The sequence below is a fragment of the Natrix helvetica genome, assembly GCF_964273705.1.
Source record: "Natrix helvetica genome assembly, chromosome: 1".
In the NCBI taxonomy this organism is placed as follows: Eukaryota; Metazoa; Chordata; class Lepidosauria; order Squamata; family Natricidae; genus Natrix; species Natrix helvetica.
In genome coordinates, this window is record NC_138548.1 from 256,343,290 (window position 1) to 256,356,001 (window position 12,712).

At 42.0% G+C, this 12,712-nt stretch overlaps 1 protein-coding gene across 4 annotated transcripts in view; it reads left to right on the forward strand.

The window, feature by feature from the left end:
• Positions 1-452: 452 nt before the first annotated feature.
• PIK3R5 (phosphoinositide-3-kinase regulatory subunit 5) overlaps positions 453-12,712 on the forward strand; it is a 57,037-nt gene continuing 44,777 nt past the window's right edge. For 2 of the 4 annotated variants that reach the window (XM_081936360.1, XM_081936363.1), the window contains exon 1: positions 453-630. The gene's annotated coding sequence lies outside the window, so the exon portion shown is untranslated. Of the gene's footprint in view, positions 631-1,270; positions 1,456-12,712 lie in introns of those variants that run through there. The other 2 variants (XM_081936361.1, XM_081936362.1) reach the window with 2 other exon arrangements.

The window sequence follows — 12,712 nt, forward strand, 5'->3', positions numbered from 1 at the left end:
CGGCGGAACTGCCAACCTTTCTGATTGACAAGCTCAGCGTCTTAGCCACTGAGCCACGGCGTTCCAACTATTCCATAATATGGGATGCTAAATTAAAGGAGCAGCACCGAAGAACGTTTAAAGGAAAACAAGCGACAAAACACACACACAGGTTGCAACCACTCACTCTCTGCACGCTCACGCTCACGCTCATGAAGAAACGTTAAGTGGGTTTTGGTCAGATTTCTAAAGGATGTACTGAACGTCGAGGGAGGTTTGGCAATCAAACGCGAACGCTGGTAGGGGAGTCACAGAGGACGGTGGCGGGTTGAGGGGAGGGCAGAGAATCAGGTGCCCATTGCGGGGGGGGGGGACGCGGCTTCGATCCGCTCCGCCGCTTCAAGCGCAGGCGAGGGTGTTGCAAGAAGACCGGGTGGGAGGCGGGGCTAGAAAGTTTCTCGCCCAGCCTTGAAGCTTGAAGGCAACTGTACTTTTCCCTTGGCCCGGCGATGGAAAACTGGGTTTGTTGCAATCCGGCAGGCTGAGCGTGGACGCCTCTCATCCCAGATGTTACGGGTCCGACTTGCAACCTAAGCTACGGCTCTAAGGATGGGCCTGGTGGACAAGACTCGGGAAGGAGGCGCCGGACAGGTAGATGATCCGTCCCCAAAGGACATTGTGGGGAAATGGGCGGCAGTCCAGAATGGCTCGGGAGAGGCAGTCGCAGGGCTTCAGTTGATCTGGGTCTCTAACTAACCCTTCCGGGCAATCAGCAGAGCTGAGAGATGCATGAATAGGGAGGGAGGGGATGCTTTGAACGGGTGTATGTGGGGAGGGGAGCCGGGCATCGGGGCAAATGGGAGGTGAAGTAAATGGGCAGAAATCTCCGTGGAGGTTTTGGAAACGTTCAGCTGGCGTTCGGGACGGGTGCAGGTAGGGGCAGTCCTTCTCCGTGCCGGCTGCCACAGCTGCTACCGGCGACATAGAGCCAAACCTTCCGTGGATGAGCAAATGACAGCTCGGGGGTGGTTCGATTCCCGCTATCCGCGGAAAGAGAAGGGGTTTTTTTTGGTCCGCCTTCTGAGCGAAGAAAAGGAGATGGGAGCAAAGGCTGAGCTTCGCTAAGCGGGACTTACTCCATGGAGTTAGTGCCTCGAAGTAAGAAGACCCGGAGGGGTGGGGAGTTGTGGGGAGGAGCGGATTCCGGTTCCCGGATCCTCCTGGGTCTGGCCCCACGGGCGGATGATCGCGGCATGCTAAGGACTTCCTCAGAATACTTGCAAATGTTTACTGCTTCGAAGCACTTTTAAAATCCGGATTCGCTCGCTGTGGGGGAAGCACGGACATGAAGCGGCTGAACCATAGCCATAGAGGAATGGGCTGCAAGCTGCGGCCTGGGTCCAGGATCACAACCTGAGCTCTTTTTTGGACGGAAAGCTTTGATGAGAAGTCTCGAAGGTTGTACTTGAGTGCTTGGTAAAAAAAAATTTTTTTTTCTTAATATGTTGCAATGCTACTTCGACGCATTATTTTTTTTTTTAGAAAAAGGAACTAGAGAGTCAGGCTGAAAATGCAAATAGATGCATTGAGTGTGCTTGTGATTGCAGAGAAAACAAGAGGGGGCAATTTATCATATCCTTGTTCACCCTGGAGTGTTGCATGGGCTCCCTTCCCTTTCCTGCGAAGGTCTTGGTGTCTTGCTCCCACCTTTTCCATTGTGGTTACACACCAGGATGTTTATTTCTATGGTGATTTCACTGTCTGTACAAAGTTCCTTCATTCTTTTGAACCATTTTGGATAGGGGAGGGGAGGATAAGGAGAGAGGTGGCAAGACTCACAGTCAACCCATTAAGACAGACATCTTTCCTGAAAAATAAAATAAAACAACATTAGACCTGATTTGTCCACAGAGAAAAAGATTCTGCAAGATAAAATAATTAGTAGGCTGGCTAATTTTTGTACACCACCATAGAAGGGAGGAATAACATTATGAAGAGGCTTAATAAATGGGGATACTCCACTACACCCTCACCACAAGATGATTTTGTAATGTGTTAAGAAGTAAGATTAATGTGGAAATCAGACTTGTGAATGGTGTCCCAGAGCTGTGGTAAAAATTCAGAAATGTTCCTGATTGAAGGACCATTGGCCAACCTCTCTTCCTTTGCTTGAGCATTGTGACATGCAGCTATGCAGATTTCTTATTTTTTCAGTCACAAGTGCTTTGTGTGAGTTCCACATCTATTGTCTTTAGCTGCTGGGGGGCACGTTCCCTGCAGATACTTATCTTGATAAAGGATAATTGATTCCTATGGTCCCTTGGCTCAGGCTGTTGTTTAATTTGACAGATAATCAAATGTGTCATGATGAGCTGGGAGCTATGTGGATTCATGATGTAAGGAGATTTTTTTTTCCATTCAAGGAAGTTCAAGGAAACATTCAATGCTGAATATTTATTAGGAGTTGGTGCGTGCATAGGAAAGCTTGTTCTGTCTGCAACAAAAATGCTTTGGAGTGTCATGGCAAGTTTGCAACGAGAGGGCTGTTGTTTTTCTATGGGTCCATACTGAAGATATTTTATTTGTCTTTGTCTTCGTCTGCCTGGGCATATGTTTAACCAGTTTGCAACTTTTGATTAGTGGAACTGAGTTACTTTGTTTGCTAGAAGACTGTTTGGCTTCCTACTTTGCAGGTTTCCAAGCAGAAAAAGCACCAAAACTTAGTCTTCAAATCAAAGCTTTGCCTCTGGTCTCATCTTGCATCCCTTGAGCCTTCTCCTCCTCTTTGCTGCACTTGTTTCAATCAGTATTATACATATCAGGAAGTCTAGTATAGAAATCTGAGTTTCTATAGTAGCTAAAATAGAGCTTTCATTAAGAAATGAGAACTGAGGCAAATGTTTTTGCCCAGTCCAACTTTCATAATGAGAGAGATTCTAGATTGCTGGTGAGGAAGAAACAGCTGCCAACGGCTTCTTTCTCTATTACTAAATTCTACATTTGCTTCCAATAACCTGTACAGAAACTTGATGATGATGGGTATGTTATGCTTTGGTTCCATCTGTTAATAACGTCTGTCCCACTTTTTGCCTTTATCCTGCAAATTCCACTAGATTAAATCAGATGGCAGTCCCCTATAGACTGATTGGGGAGCAATTCCAGGTGCAGCTACCTGGTTCACTTAGAAGCTTAATAGCCATGGTGGTGCAGTGGTTGGAATGGAATATTGCAGGCTAACTCTGCCCAGTGCTGGCAGTTCAATTCTGACTGGTTCAAATTTATCTCAGCCTTCCATCCTTCCGAGGTTGGTAAAATGAGGACCCAGATGGTTGGCGGCAATAAGCTGACGTTGTAAACCATTCACAGAGTGCTATAAAGCAGTATGTAAGTCTAAATTCAATTGCTGTTGCTAAAGCGAAAAGCAGCAGATTCCTATCTGCTAGAGAATGTTTGTACCCAGTTCCAGGTGGCTGGATAGGTTAATACATTATTTCTTACTTATTGATTACAAACTGTTTCTCATCTCCCTTCACATAGTTTCTGTTTGTATATTTAGCATAGGCAAAAAATGAAAGAAGATGCATTTCTGTATGACCTAAGTAGGTGCACATTTCTAAAAGCTGCAACTTTCCATCCAATCCTGCAGAACAACATAAGGTTATTGATACTTACAGTATCCTAGATATAAATAGTGAATGGTTTAAAGATTCTTTCTCTCTTACAATTTTAGCAGCAATGGGCCAAGAAGGAAAGACACTTCCTGCTTTATTCTCCCTTACTTCTACCATAGTAGTCTGTACCTACTGTAAATCAAGGGGGAAGACATGTCAGTGGGGAGGTCTATGTTTTATTTGTTGTTTTATTCTCCTAAGTGCAGCACCTCAGAATAAGAGACCAGCTATAAAAAGCCTTAAGTGTTGGAAATATATCTGAACAGCTAGGCAAAAAAACACCACAATGAAAAAGGTATTATGTTGATATGCTATACTGATGAAATTTGCATTTTCTTAATTAGAGAAACAGTCCCTTTCAGCCCAGGAAAAGGATTCTCTTCACCAAAGGGAACATGGCAAAATGATTGGGTTGTTGAGTCTGTATATTGCTTTTAAAAATGGCCAGTTTGGACTAGGAGACCTCCAAGGTCCCTTCCAACTCTCTTATTCTATTCTATTCTATTCTATTCTATTCTATTCTATTCACTATAAGGCATTTTAATGTTATGCTTCCTTTTAAAATCCATATATAAAAGACTGAAGCATTAGAAAAATTAAGTATATTTTTTCAAACATATTTTTGATTAGGGCTGTAAGAAATTATTACAGCAATCTTATTTCATGAATTCAGGTTTCAACCAAACTCTAGTATTTTTTCCTGAAGACAAAATTTCACTTCTCTCCCCAGTGGCGTAGCGTGGGTTGTCAGCACCCGGGGCAAGGCAAGTAATTTGCGCCCCCTAACCCATGGATTTTAGCACTCGAGTCTCTTCCACTAGATTAGTTAAAGAAACCGTTACCCCCTAAGCACATGTATTGTTTGTTATGAAAATACTGATGTAATTAAAGTAAAATGCATCTAAATACAAGTTTATTTTCAAACACTTTATTGAGTGCGAACATGCATTACACATTCTCCACATTTTCAGCAGGTCTATGAATACAAATCTGCACTGTCCCTCCCCCAGATAGTCCCTCGCTCTCTCTCCGCACCACACCGCACGCCTGGCACCCCCCCCCTCCACAGTGGGCGGCGACCCGGCGGCTCGGATCGGATTCGCACAGCCAGCACTGCAGTGAGAGAGAGAGAGTGAGCCAGGCAGGGGCAGAGAGCTGCGAGTGCGAGCACGCCCCCCCAGATGTTGCGCCCGGTGCGGCCGCCCCCCCTGCACCCCCCACGCTACGCCACTGCCTCTCCCTCCCTCTCTTTCTCCCCTCTTATTTTGGTTTTCATTGGTAAAAGACTTTGCTTATTTCCAAATACCTCCATATGTATTCAAATGCACAATAATGCATAAACAAGTTCCCATCCAGACAGGTGGTATTTCCTTTTATTCCCCCCTCCCCATTGTTATTAGCCATCTGTATTCGTAAAATGTAGCAGCTGTCAAATAGGCACCCATTTCCTGGTTAGTAGATTGTCTTACATCCATAGTCTGCCTACCTCTACCTATGAAACAAAGACAAGAGTTCTGAGCCTGGGGCCTGCAATTGGCCTTACAATTCTTTACTAGATAAATGACAACACACCTGCTTGCAACAACAAGAGTTTCAATGCTTTCACCATTATGTTAAGTCAACATGGCTTCCTTTCTTACCTGCTTCAAAGAGTAAAAACAGAAATGTAAGGGCATCTGCAGCCAGGGAAACCTAGATTAAAATCATGTTGCTATCCAGTGCTGTTCCCAGCATAGCTCTTCATAGTCTAAATTAGGGCAGTTATGCTGCAACTTCAGATTGGAATCATCTTCCATAGTTTTGCATTGCAACTTTGATCCAAATTAGAATTAACCATGACTGTTTTAATACCATGAAAATTCCCCTATGAGTTCAAATCCTAGAATGCTGCTCATGTCTTCTCTTTTATTTTTTATTTTTTGGTTCTGTGTGTGTGTTCTTGCAGGTCAATGGTTGTGTTTTGTGGTGTGTGTGTTCTTGCAGGTCAATGGTTACAGGTTTTATAGGTGACTCCTTAAGAAGGCCACAGGTGACTATAAGTCAATTACTACTAAATAAAGCAACTTGGATGGCAGGGAGAAATTATTTTAGGAACTAGGAATTTCAAAGGAGTTCTGACATAAAGACTATTCCTCTTGCCTGGGGCAGGACACTCAAAACATTTGGTGATTGCTGATTGTGTCCTTATTGAGATTAACATCCTCTATTGAGATTGATAGTAAAATTGTGGTTAAGTGCATGCAAGGATTGGGCCAAGAGATAACCTTTAATCTGGGATCAAGACTGAGATGGCTGTTAGCATGTCTGATGTTAAAACGTTTCCCTAACTTTGAGATATTAGTGAATAGGAAGAATTAAGTGTAGCTTCTCTCCAAAGGCATTTTTGTCAGTCAACCTCCTCCAGCCTGATTCTTCCCCAAATATTGGAGTACAACTTTGGTTATTCCCAACCAACAAGGTCCTGGCCATGTTGTCAAGAAAAGAACGAGAGTAGTCAGCGATGCTCCTGGAAGGTGCCAGGTTAACAGCAACCGACCTGAACTTTTGTTGACCAGATAGGCCCCATAGCCCTGTTCTAGCTGTCATGGTATTTGCTAACACACGGGTCGCAAAGCAAATCATCAGTTTCTGCAGTAAAAATGAATGTGGGGTCAAAGGCTGCCTTGCAATGTTTTCATTTTCTGCTCCTGTAAAAAGGCTTCTTTCTGTCTTTCAAGATGTTTGAGAATTTCTGTGACATTTCCATCGGTGGTATATTTGGCAGTGTTGCCTTATGGGGATATTGGCAGCATAATAAATAAATATATTTTTTAAACTGCTGAAAGAATGTGTGTGTGAGGTGCTGCTCCTGCTCCGTTGTGTTATCCTTATTGCCATGCATCCTGATGGTGTACACTTTCCAAATTGAAATGCCCATTAGTAAGAGATTCCCTGTTTTTGGGAGGTTTCGTTGCAGCCTAAAAAGCCAAGGAGGCTCAGGCTGTCAGAAAGATAATTATGCGGTGACAAGCAGACAACAAGATGTTTGCATACGCCTTGACACGTCGTAAATAAATCCATGCATGAATAGAGCTGCGCCTATTTCTAAGCAGGTAAGCCTGAGGGCAGATGTTGGGGTAAGGGAGAGATGCAGGTGTCAGATCTGGAAGCCATCTTTTACATTGGGCCTTCAGGCCTGCTATATTTTCTACTGTGGGAAAACGGGAGGGGGGATTATAGAGTATGGATGATATATAGTCAAAATAAAATTCTTTTCTCAGAGACTCAAGGACACCTTGCCCTGCAGCTGCGATGATGTAACTCCAGTTACATCCAGGCATCTCCAGTTTTGGAAGGTGCCTAATTGGATCATGTGATGGACATGTGGATGCTGGGCAAGGACTTGAACTTTTTTTTGGATGGGGAAAACCTGGAAACTTTCAAATTCGGGTTTTCCCAGATGTGCCAATATGACATCTCTAATAAAATGGAACTTTGAGGAAGCTCAAGCCTTGGAGTCTTCTTACGTTGGGAGTGTAACTTGGAACCCTGACAGCAGGTTAGTGAGATGTTAGGTGGATAGAACTTCATATCATACAGCCTGCTCTGGGTAGCCTCACTTGACCTGCTACCTTTCAATTGAATTTTTTTCCTCTTGCATTTACTAGGAATTGATCTAATTTAATACATAAACTGGAAGGCAATTGCCCTTCCCTACTCCGAGTTACCTGACATTTATGAGGCAGTTGGTGGGGTTTTGTTTTTGTTTTTTGAACATTGGAGAAGAAAATTTACATTGGAGAAATAAAAATGCATGCATTAGGAAATAGTGCTTGGAAATAAATCTGCCTTGGGAAAAATTGCATGTCAGGTATGGAAAAACAGGGTGTAAACAAGTTTGTATTAGGAGATGATAAATTGACCGTGTGCACATTTTATCAAGCTACCTTTTGACATCTTATATGCACGTGTCTTTCCAAGACCAATTTTCTTGGTAAACAATCCAAGCACATTGTATCCAAAGTTCTTCATAAATAAATTCCTGATTTTTAGGAACCAATTTTAACAATACATCAGGATCTTTAAATCTTTACTCACTTTCCATCACCTTTCTAACAATTTTAAAAACATTTAATTATTTTGGAGCAATCAGAACTCACGACCAAATCCTACACATTAATCCTATTCTGGTGTTTCCAAAATAGGTAAATATCCTTAAAATTGATAGAATTATTAATATTAATTTCTGGAATTATGTTTGCGTTGGAAGATAGGAGACCAGGTATTGCAAGTTCTGTTGTCAAGAGAAAGATAAACTGTGTCCGTAGTGATTCTGCTTTATATTTGAATTTATCAATAAATAGCAACAGTGAAAGTTTAAATTTACGATATAAATCAGTCATTTTGTAAAAAAAATATCAGTCTAGATTTAAGACATTTATAATTGGCTTTTTTTAGGTATATCAGGAATGGGAGCCTGTGTCCTATGATTCCCTTTCCTACAAGCTTTATAGTCCCCTCTAACTGTTAATAGAGCTGTGGTGGTGCAGTGGTTAAAATGCCTGCAATTTGGCAGTTCAAATCTCACCAGGCTCAAGGCTGATTCAGCCTTCCATCCTTCCAAGGTTGGTAAAATGAGGACCCAGATTGTTGGGGAAAATATGCTGACTCTACTTAGAGAGGGCTGTAAAGCACTGTGAAGCTGTATATAAGTCTAAGTGCTATTGCTATTATCAAAAACCAATAGTGTTCTTTCTATCCATTTTAAGTCTAAAAACATGTAAAGATGTACCATAAGCCTAAAAAGAGGGAGTGACTAATGCTGTGTAGAACACAGCACTCGCTACAATAGGGTTTCTCAAACTTGGCAATTTTAAGATGGGTGGACTTCAACTCCCAGAATTCCCAGTCAGCACCTTTTTAAATTGCCAAGGTTAAGAAATTCTGGACTAAGACTGTTCATCCCCAAAATCTTAGCAAATACAGTTCCCTGAAGATAGATTGCTAGCACAACTCATGGATATATATTGCAACATTCCAGACTGAACTCTTAATCTGGATGGCTGATACAGTTCCTGATTTGGCCCCAATGAATCTGTGAATTAGTTGTATCTTTCTTGGGAGATTGCTTTGCAAATGGGTGGAGGAGAACTGGGCTGGAACACAAAAAATCTGGTCTGGATCAAGATGTCAGAGATATTTTCAGCATTCTTACATTTGTTTTTACAGTAGTTGGAGGGTGGGGAAATCCCCTAATTTCTGTACAGTATATGAAAACACTAAGTCCTTTGATAGTATGGGTGTGAAGAAAGATAGTTAAAACATAAAGTTGAAGGAGCCTGTATAGACATTAGATTGGGGAAGAGTAGCAAACTATAATGGCTTATTGCCAGCAAGATGCATCCCTTTCTTGCATACTGAAGCAAATCCAGATTTCTCCTACACCTACATCAACAACACAATCACAGGCATCAACAAGTGCACAAATTAGATTAGCGGCAACATCAGTTGCTATCTCTTTAATATGACATATAGCATGTATGCAAACAATGCCCTCTTTGTGCAAAATAATAATAATGGACACAAGCTTGATATTAGGTCTCAAAATAAGGAAAATAACATTTCTGCCTCCCAAAACACTTCATTGCAGATTTCAAAGTCACTATTTTGGAGGAAAAAAAGAAATTTCCCCAATCAAATTCAATGAGAGAACTTACATACTAGAAACATCAAAAGATTTAAGCCAATCTCAGGTGTCAACAATGTTTTTAACAGGTACTATAGCCTCAAGATATTGTTGTTGTTGTTATTTTCAAAGTTGTGTCCGACCCACCGTGACCCCATGGACAACATTCCTCCAGGCCTTCCTGTCCTCTATCATCTTCTGGAGTGCATTTAAGCTCATGCCTACTGCTTCGGTGACTCCATCCATCCACCTCATTCTCTGTCGTCCCCTTCTTCTTTTGCCCTCAATCATTCCCAGCATTAGACTCTTCTCCAATGAGTCCTTCCTTCTCATTAGGTAGCCAAAGTATTTGAGTTTCATCTTCAGGATCTGGCCTTCTAAAGAGCAGTCAGGGTTGATGTCCTCTAGGACTGACCGGTTTGATCGTCTTGCAGTTCAAGGGACTCATGGGAGTCTTCTCCAGCACCATAGTTGTAACCAATATTAAAGAGTCTTGCTGGTGGTCTATCATTACACATTGACTCTAACCTCCATCACCATTGGTCATCATGGGAATTGTCAGCCAACCATATCTGGATGGGTGTAAATAACCCCATCTCTGATCTAAGTCCCCAGTGTAGTTATCTCCATTTCCTGTGGAGCCACATGGAAATTCTTTGTTAGAGATTAAATTGACTAATTTTCTCAAGGGCATGACCGAGACATCGAGTTTGGGTTGTTTTTGATGGTGTGTATTTCTGCATTTTATATTTTGATAAACTAATAAAATATTTAATGTCAATGAAAAAAGATTTATGGTTTTTATAGTTTTGGTTTTATTATTGGAAACTGTCCAGAATTGTATTTTAGAGGGGTGGCAATACAAATACATAAATCAAATTGAACTTCCACTTAATAACCTTCAGGGATATTAATGATTTACTGACATCCCACATCCTATGACGGGGTTATGTATACGATCCATGTGTTCTCTGATTACAGAATGTTTTAATTCGTTATTAGCCAGTTTGAAGTTAGAATTAATCTAGACAAATCAGATATATAGCTTCTACCAAAAATGCCTGAAATTAATTTTAAAAAAATACTGGAAATTCTGTTGTATTTTTCAGTCAGTGATTGACTTTCTTTTGTATGAAATACGGCTAAAAATCTAAAATGGTCCAGATGGAATTTCCTTTGTATTACATTAAACAACATCTCTTGTTTAAAGCTCCTACTGTTTCTTAGTGTTCACAATACACAACAGTGCGAGACTGAAAAGTGATACTGCTGGTTTTAGGTAGCTTTGTATTTCTTCATCCTGTGAACTACACATGTGTATATACTAAAGAGTGGCATTTTGCTGTCTCAGCTGATCCATGATTGTACATTCTTGTGCTTTCCCAAATCTGCCATGTCCTCTACTTCCCCAAATGAAGAACACATATGAATCACCCTGTAGTTTGTGCAATTGTAAATATTTGAGATTTCCTTTTTGATTTTTTTTATATATTTGGATGATAGAAAACAAGAAACCCCTTTGCCTACCAAGTATCTCACAATCAACATTTTATTCTCCTCCTCCTTATGTATTTTTCCCCATGAAATTACATATATTCTGCAATAAACTAAAGCAAATATTGGGCTTTTAAAGGTTGCCATGATTTTTGCTTGGATCCTTAAAATCAAGGGAAAAGTGACTGAGGGATCTTTCATGCCTTTGCGCATGTGCTGAAGATGACAGTTATCAAATGTGGTTTTTCCATTTTTCGTCAATGAAGTAGTGACAGTTGTGGGAGTCCAGGGACATTAAACCCTCTATTCATTGCTTGTTGCAACTATAATCCATTCTGTTCCCTACCTCCAGCAAAGCTTCAATGCTTCAATGCCCAAAATACACTCGGTTAGGAGATGGCTTGCTTGGATGGTATATGTGTCAATGGATCAGTTAAACATTTAATGTGCACTTTACATGCCTACTGTTTCTCTGCCAGAAGTTGGCAAGACCAAGTTGTCCTGGGTTTTTGACCCCTCTAGATCTAGTTATTTTTCATTTTTAACTCTTGTTGGTATCATGCTTCCTCAAACAGAATTGGAGCAATATCTGGGGCTCCTCCTGATTCATGGCTCCTGCTGAAAGAGTGGGTGACAGCCTCAGTCAATGACCTTTTGCATCTTATGCACCGTGTGGGCCTGTTCCTGGGCCTGGAATAAGACTCATGTCTTAACCATTTCTCAACTGGTTTACTGCAACCCCACTTCTCTTACAACATGAGAATGCTGAAAAATAGTCAGAATTCTGAAGAATACTCAGAAGCATCAATGATTTTAAAATGCACATGCATACTTTTGAGTGCTGCTAAACTTGCCAGTGTAGCACTGTGCGAAGAATTACCTTCCTGTATGCTACTAGGATGCAGCTCAAGGGGCTGGTTATCACCTTGAAAAACCTACATACATGGGGCCAGGCTTCATGTTGGACTACCTATCACCAAGAGTTTTGGCCAGGGGTGGGATTCAGCCAGTCCGGACCAGTTCGGACGAACCGGATATTAATTTTATGTCCAGTTCGGTGAACCAGTAGTTCCAACGACTGGCTGGCCCTGCCCCACCCCTCCCCTCCTGGGAGTCCCCATGCAGCCCATTTTGGATCCCAGGTAGGTGCAGGGGGTGCATGGAGCCAGGGAGGTGGAAAACAGGCCTCCTAGAGGCTTGGGAAGACTAAAAATGGGCTTATTTCTGGCCTCCAGAGAGCCTCCAGAGCCCAGGGAAATGGAAAATGGGCCCTCCACAACCCATTTTTGTTCCCAGGATGGTTCAGGAGGCCAACTAGGCCACACCCACCATGGCCACGCCCACCCAGCAGCCAGGCAGAGAACCGTTTGTTAAATTTTTTGAAGCCCACCACTGGTTTCGGCCCATTCTACCAAATCTGATCGATTCTGCATGCTCCAGGTTTTCTCTTTTAAGCACTGTCATCTTGCAGGACTGAGGTGATATGCCTTCTCTAAGATAGCATTTTTCCTGTGAAACAACTCGATTCCTTAGATTCAGAAAGAACCAAGCAGAAGGCCACCAATTCCCCAGGCATTAGGACCAGGATGTTAGGAAAGCCAATCTAACAGTCAATTTGGTCTAGTAGTTAAGGCACCAGGCTGGAAAGCAGGAGACCATGAGTTCAAGTCCTGCTTTAGCCATGACAGCCAGCTGGTTGACTTCGGACCAGTGACTCTCTCAGCCCAAGCCACTTTACAGGGTCGTTGGAGAGAAAATAGGATGAGGAAAGTGTGCTGGATATGTCTATCACCTTGAGTTATTTGTAAAAATAAAAAAAGATGGGGTACAAATAAACAACATTTGTGCATCTGTGAAGTTGTTACATGGTGTCTTGGTTTCCTTTTGTATTGGATTATTTGGT